The sequence below is a fragment of the Camponotus floridanus genome, unplaced genomic scaffold (assembly GCF_003227725.1).
Source record: "Camponotus floridanus strain SB8 unplaced genomic scaffold, Cflo_v7.5 scaffold354, whole genome shotgun sequence".
NCBI classification, from domain to species: Eukaryota; Metazoa; Arthropoda; class Insecta; order Hymenoptera; family Formicidae; genus Camponotus; species Camponotus floridanus.
The window spans coordinates 91,153-99,243 of record NW_020229497.1 but is presented as its reverse complement, the minus strand read 5'-3'; positions in this window follow the sequence as shown (position 1 = coordinate 99,243).

Genomic DNA, 8,091 nt, shown 5'->3' with positions numbered 1-8,091 from the left:
TGAAATTTGGTATAGAAATTCTATAGATATTTGGCCTCAGCATGACGAGCTCCGATTTTTAATTTTTTTATTTAAAACATTGTTATTAACAATTGTTTATAAAAGAAAATCCTTTTTTTTTTCAAAACTTCGCCATTTTTGCAAATTTGCAAATTTTAAAAAAAGGGGACCGTCATGCTGAGCGTTTTTGCATAAACTAAAGAACCCATTTTGTATTTTTTGTTTCAGATCATTTTTGTGACCTGCATGCTGCACGGCGCATTTTCAAGACGCTGTTTTCAAGCCGCCATTGCACCATTTTATTGTTAACGATTAGTCTTAAAAAAATATTTTCTTTAAATATTATAACGTAAATAAATTGTGCCTTAAATTGCAAATTAATCTACGCATTACATTTTTCAAAAAAAATTCCTGAAAAACAGGCTATTTACATGAGGTTCCCCCCTGAATGTCTTCTAACCACGACCCTTTAGCTAATTGCACGGAATTATAAATAATAATTGATATGATGAATATTTTTTACAAGCGAGATCAGGAACATCTATTTGCATACAGTATGTAGCAAATCGCATAAGACGTGATAAACTTTATCGTCTTATGCAATTAGTTAAAGGGTCGTTTTAATCATCAGTGGATTAGGTCTACTGAGGATATCACTTAAAAAAAAACGCGTCAACAATAGTATCTCATAGGTGACGTGGAAAGCTATTGCCATACGCCCGCTCCTGAGCGCCGAGCGGCTCGTAGACTTTGCGCGAGATGGCGAGGTAACGGGGGACGCGCTAGGCGGAGCCAGCTGAAAATCGGCCGAAATGTGCAGTTCTTGCCGAGCTCTGACATAAAGCAAGACTAGCGCTAATACTAATGCAGCTGAGTCTTTTATTCAGCGCTTATAGCAGCCAATTTTTTAATGCAGCGCTTATGGCAGCCGAAACTCAGCGCCAGAGAGCAGCCGCTATAAAAATGAGTATCTCAATACTCAGTGTCACCTGGAAATAGAGATATTGTATTCATTATTAATTGTAATCTATGATATTACACATAAAATCATTTAATTTGTAACCTTCCGTTTTTCCCCGGAGATTAGATTACGGATAACTCGTCGGATTCGGGGTAATGAATGGTGAGCGAATTTGTGATGTAAAAGAAAAAAAAGTATTTATTCAAATCAAGGCGTGTATACAAGTCGGGTGTGTGTCTCGCTGCGATTATAGATGTGAGCGTGTTCGAGTGTATGACTATTTGCGTGGCGAGTATAAATGTGAGCGTATTTGCGGTATAAACTGTTTAAATGCGCGTGCAGAATGCAGGTGGTTGAATGCGCCGGTATAATCGTGGTGCGTGAACTCGATTTCTCGCTGGTATAATACGCGTGTATAAAAACGTTGTTTTGACGCGTGCGGATATGCGCTCGGTATCGGTCGAAGACCTCGCGTTGTTATGACGGTGTTTTTGTCGCGTTTCTTGCACGGGGAATCCCGTCGTTCCGGGAATCCCGTGTACGACGAAAGAGCCGATGGATTCCGAGAAACAACAAGTTATTTTCGCGAAGTAATATGCGATCTCCGCGAACTGAAATCTCGCGCGAATAAGTTGGAATCGCGTTTGAAAACAGCTGGCCTCGAGAACTCTCGATCGGGGCGGCTCTGAACTCCATCTTCCGTGGGTTTTGCCAGCCGGGATGTGGAGGAGCGGATGGTGGCAGTACCCCGCGCGATAGCGAGAACTCTCGGCTTAGGCTGAGCACTCTCAACCTGCTTGATCGGGGCGGTAGTGCCGGTTTTCAGGTGTCTGGTAAATTCTCTTGAGCGTACAGCTTAGAGCGGAACAGGAGAATGTATGTATTAGCCGAAACACGGCCTTTTTATACCGGCTAATTACCCGCGTCGGCGCGCGGCGGTTTACCCCTTCCGAACGGGTTAATTGCGGTACGGTACGGTCGGTCCCGTTCGGAGGGATTCGGGTTTGCGCCGAGCGCGGGTTTTCGCCGGTCGGTCGGTCGGGCCGCGTCGGCTTCGCTTGACAATTCTCGGCCGTTTTGGATTTTTACAACGGCCCCGGTTTTACAAGTATTAAAAATGTGGGCGCACCGCGCCCCTGCCTCTGCCCGGCGGGTGTTCTGCCGGGCGGCAGCTTCCGGCTGATGTCGTTGCCGGGAATTCGGAACGGTGCATCGGAGTGCACCGTTACAAATTCAATATTCATTTTCACATACCTTTATTTATATTAAACAAACGCTTGAAAGCCAGGGGTAATTTGTTTCTTTTAGTAGCTGCAATAATAGAATAAATTGTGATGTACATGTACTCAGCAACAGAAATGTCTTAATATATAAATTTATATATATATATATATATATATATATATATATATATATAAATTACAATTATTTATTAATTATGCCAAATCTTACAGAAAAAGAGAGAATATCTCTTTTAATGATGCGGGGTTGGGAGGATCGTAAAAGGTCTTACAATGAAGTTTTGCAGCTATTCAACCAAACAATGCGCGATGAAAACAACGCTATCTCTAAATCCACCGTTGAAAAAACAATCAGACGCTTCGAGGAAACTGGCAGCGTGAAAAATCGCCCAATACCTGGACGCCCAGTATTAGCAACTAGTGAAGAAAAGCAAATGGATGCTGCGCAATCATTCGTTGAAGATCCACACCTCAGCATTCGTAAAGCAGCTCAGCAACACGACATTAGTAGGGGGTCAATGCATAACATCTTAAAAAAAAACTCAAGTTTTACCCATACAAAGTTCACCTTGTACAAGAATTGAGTGAAGATGATTTTGACCGACGTTTAGAACTTTGTGAGGTGATGATGACGCGAATTGATGCCAATTCAAACTTTCTTTACCAAATAATATTTTCAGACGAGGCTACTTTTGAGTTAAAGGGTAATGTCAATAGACATAATTGTAGATTTTGGAACGACGGCAACCCTTGCTGGATGATGGAAGCTCACACTCAATATCCGGAAAAATGCAACGTCTGGGCGGGTATTCTAAATAATCAAATAATTGGTCCATTTTTTATTGAGGGTAATTTGACGGCAGCAAAATATGAAGAAATGTTGAGAAATGAGATAGTTCCGGCAGTTCGGCAGATTGTAGGTGACAACTTTGCGCAAACGTGGTTTCAACAGGATGGCGCGGCACCTCATTTTGGTAGAGATGTTCGTAATTATTTGAATTTCCTAATCGCTGGATAGGTCGAAGAGGAGAGATTGAATGGCCACCACGATCACCCGATTTGTCGCCTCTAGATTTCTTCTTGTGGGGTTATCTAAAAAGCAAAGTTTATAAGACAAACCCAAGAAATCTGAATAATCTTCGCCGACGAATCGTCGATAAAGTTGCGCAGATTGATTCCAATTTCATCAGGAATGCTATTTCGGCTTTTCATGATCGGATAGCACATTGTCAAACCGTAAATGGTGCACATTTTGAACATCTGCTGAAATAAAAATTCAGATCTATCCATCTATCTTGCCTTCACTGATCGGATAGACCTATCCTGCTTTTGTTGATCAAATGATGTCAAGAGCTTTTTAAATCAACATTGCGTCCCGCCAGCAACACACACACACACAAGAGGTTAATCCGATCGGGCAACCTCCACGCGGTACACCTTGGGTAATGCTAATGCCGACGGTACTGTAACTTTTAAGTCTCATAAGTCGAAAAATACTTAACGAAAAATAATTTTATTATAGTGTTTTGTAAAGCTCTTAACATTAGCTATTAGATTCTGTTATGAAAAATAAGGTATTTCGTTTAAAAAAATTGATGTGACCTTGACGTGACCTTGACGTGACCTTGGCCACGCCATTCAATGTCAAACTGATAACATCAGTAAATAGATCTTTTTGAACCCTACAATTTTTGTCTGAAACATTTTTTTCAGAAACGTCATCCTTTCAAGAAAATTCGGGGTCTCCATCTTTTTTGGACACCCTGTATATTGCGACGTTTATTTTCAATTCAAATTTAAATTATTCGCGACACTCCTCGAGGTGGTAAAGGGGAGCGTGCGCGGGGGAGCGAAAACGCCGTCAAAAAAAAAATAGCGAAATTAATGTACTCGCGCTCTGAGGAACAGAGATGGAAGGCGTTTTCGCGCGAACCGCGGCAGAGCGGAGGCCGTTTTCGATATCTCGATAGGTTGGGCGCCAGATGCGGTCTTTCACGCATCACATTTTCCACGAAACGTCAAAGAACGCGAAAAATAATAACTTGCTTCGCCACGGGCCGACTAGCTCGCCTAACGGTAGAGGGGAGGGGTCTTGGAAGAAAGTCAATTGATTATGCGAGACTTCACTAATTCAAAATGCGACAGACGCAATGACCGATATCGATAATCACGAGAGACTAACACTCAAATAAATTACGCGATTTTAACAAAGAAATATAACAAATTTATTAGTAGAGAAATAATATAAAAGAAAAATGTAAAATTAAACTTGAATAACAAATCAGATTGAAAACGACGGTTCACAATAAATTCAAACAAAAAAAAATAAGAAAGCAAAATACACAATCAAATTAATCCTGGCACGAATAATAAGACATTATTCAAAGCAAATGTCGTTTTTCCTCGGTCGCTTGCCTCCGATCGCCCGAAAATTCACAAAATATCGACGGCTCGATACCGAGCCTGAACGATCGCGAAATACGAAAATGGCGACGGCGGCAGGACGGTCGGCTGGCGGACCGAATCGCGTATGTGGCTCACAAATAAAAGGATGGGCAACCTCACTGATACGAATCCTCGTGCTGGGGAAGGTCCTCGGCCTCGTCCTCTGCAAGTAGCTCGGCGACGGCGACAGACAAAACTTACAGTAAACGACAACGACGACAAACTGTGTCTGACTTAATCGAGCGCCCGCACCAGAATGATCCCTGGATCTCTCTATCCCGGGTCGATAGCGGCGTCAATGACCGCATAGAGGGGTGCGCAGCCCTGCGGCCAATCATATCGCGGCACGCGAAAGATCCTGGTGCCTTGCGAAATGCGAAGTATTTCGGCGCCTGGCGCGCAACGGCCTCAAATTAAAATTCCGCTGTCGTGGGCCCATTCGTAATGGCCCGGTGGATGTTCTGCCGTTGCTCTCTCTCCTCTCGGAGGGTAGCCTAGGTCGGGCCTCCGTCCTTACTATCGGAGGAGGGGTGATGTTACCCTCCTCGGCGTCCTGTGGTCCGATTTCACTGGCGCTATTTCCTTCGCTGTCGGTTGTCGAAAAGCGCCATGTCACCGGTCGCTCGAAGTTCCTCGCTGCCCTCTCGCCCTCCGGATCTTCTCCGGCGGGTTGCCCGAAATTCGCTCGATACAAAGAAAATGACAAATAAAATTAATAAACGCGAAAAACATAATAATATTGTTCGTCTCTCCGGGGAGCTCGATAATGTTCTCTCGATGCAGATTCTGACGCGGCCGCTCGACCCGCGCCCCGTTAAAATTATCGGGGCGGATGGACGCGCGACAGGACGGCAACGTCACAATATATACATATATATATATATGTGTGTGTGTGTGTGTGTGTGTGTGTGTGTGTGTGTGTATTTTTATATGTATATAGCATTAAGGGGATGCTGTACTCGACTGTATTATCGACAAAATTACCATTTTCGTAGTTCTGGTCTTTCGTCGCACTAATTTGACAGAATTGAAAATATTTATGTAGGATTGCAATATATACATTGCAATAAATAATCCTAGGAAACTTCGACTTTATATGAAAAACGAGAAAAAATTATGAAATTACAGTTTTCCTTATCCATTTTTATCTGAATATGGCGTCTCGAATTGTAGACGAACTGTAAACTCGTCATAATATGTACTTCATATAAAAGCTATATAGTTTGTATAAATGTAAAAACAAGTTTGCTTGGGTCGAATTATACGAAAAAACATTATTGAACCTTTGAAATCGAAATTAGAAGTTAAATATAAAAGTATAGTATGTAGAACGATTCGTGTGTATGTATGCGTGAGTGTAGGTAAAGTGGAAATAAAATATAGCCACAAATTAGTTCCAAGATATTACGATAGATGTTTCATCTCCATCTCCATCTCCCTCTCCCTCCCTCCCTCTCTCTCTCTCTCTCTCTCTCTCTCTCTCCATCTCCCTCTCCCTCTCCCTTTCCTTCTCCCTCTCTCTCTCTCTCTCTCTCTCTCTATTTGTATAAGTTATATTGAATAATAAACAACAAGATTATTTGTTCATAATAATCGATATAAATCACATACATAGATCTTATATATATATACGTATATACGTATACACATATAATTCAACGTAGTTCTAAATTTGAAAAATAAGTATAATTTAATTGATAATAAGAATATTTTGAATAAGTATATTTTAATCTTAATAAATAATATTTAATATAAATGTGAATTTGAAAATGAAAAAACTTAATATTTAACATAAAGATGAATTTTGAAAATGAAAAAATACTAATTATAATAAATAATATGTAAAATAAACATGAAAGAATAATTATAATAATAATAATTACTATTCTTATTTTTGTTCGAAATATTATAATTATTGATAATATTATTGATATTTAGTGTTTTTATATTGAGGAGTGTTTTTATATTTAGGAGATATAGAGATAAGGAATAGGTAGAAAAAAATATGCTTAGTCTTTACAATTATTTACATATAATATATTTATTCATATATTCATATATTTCAATATTTAATACAATACTAATACTACTATACTTACTTATAAAAGTAGCGCACCATACATTAAACACTAGCCATATATAAAATGTTTATTTTTTCATAATAAAGATTTAGAATTTTTAAAGAAAACAAAAAGACTGCAAAATATTATAAGTTATTATATAATAAGTACAGGTACAGTAAAAATCTTATTTCAGTTCTGTACAGATACAGTAAAAATTATATTCAATTTTATAAGTAATTATAAGTTACATAAATAAGTAATTATAATTACTTATGAAATTAAATAAATTTTTACTGTACCTGCACAGAATAGTGCACCGTAATTAAACACTAGCCATATATAACATGTTTATTCTTTCATAATAAAGATTTAGAATTTCTAAAGAAAACAAAAAGACTGCAAAATATTATAAGTTATATAAGTAATTATTATATAATTACTTACAATAACTTATAATTACTTATTTATATAACTTATAATTACTTATCAAATGAAATATAATTTTTACTGTATCTGTACAGAATAACGCACCATACATTAAACACTAGCCATATATAACATGTTTATTCTTTCATAATAAGGATTTAGAATTTCTAAAGAAAACAAAAAGACTGCAAAATATTATAAGTTATTATATAATAAGTACAGGTACAGTAAAAATCTTATTTCAGTTCTGTACAGATACAGTAAAAATTATATTTAATTTTATAAGTATTATAAGTTACATAAATAAGTAATTATAATTACTTATGAAATTAAATATAATTTTTCCTGTACCTGCACAGAATAACGCACCGTACATTAAACACTAGTCATATATGTATAACATGTTTGTTCTTTCATAATAAAGATTAAGAATTTGTAATGAAAACAAAAAGACTGCATCAATTAAATACGACGGCGACAATGCAAACAGCTACCATGACAGAGCCGATGTCACCAAGAGCGATGACGGCAATGACGTATAAATATATGAAAGAAATTGTGCATACAAATGTAAAAATAAGTAACTGCATATTTAATTATTGCATCCTTTTTTGTTTACTGTATGCAGATCATAGACATATTAACATAGACTGCTCATAAGGTAGCGAGGAATGTCCTCCTGAGAGAAAAAGATAGCATGAATTTTTTTGTGTTTCTATCTTTTTCTGGTACACGCTAGGTACACGCTGGTACACGCTTTTCTGGTGCAATGTAAAGATATTAAAGTCAATAACTTGAAATTGCATTACGCATGTGTCAGAAAAAGACAGATACACAAGTAAATTCATGCTATCCTTTTTCTCTCAGGAGGATACTCTTTGCTACCTTATGAACAGTTTATGTAAATATATCATGATGGAGCAAATATTCTGTAAATAATACTTGGATTTTTAAA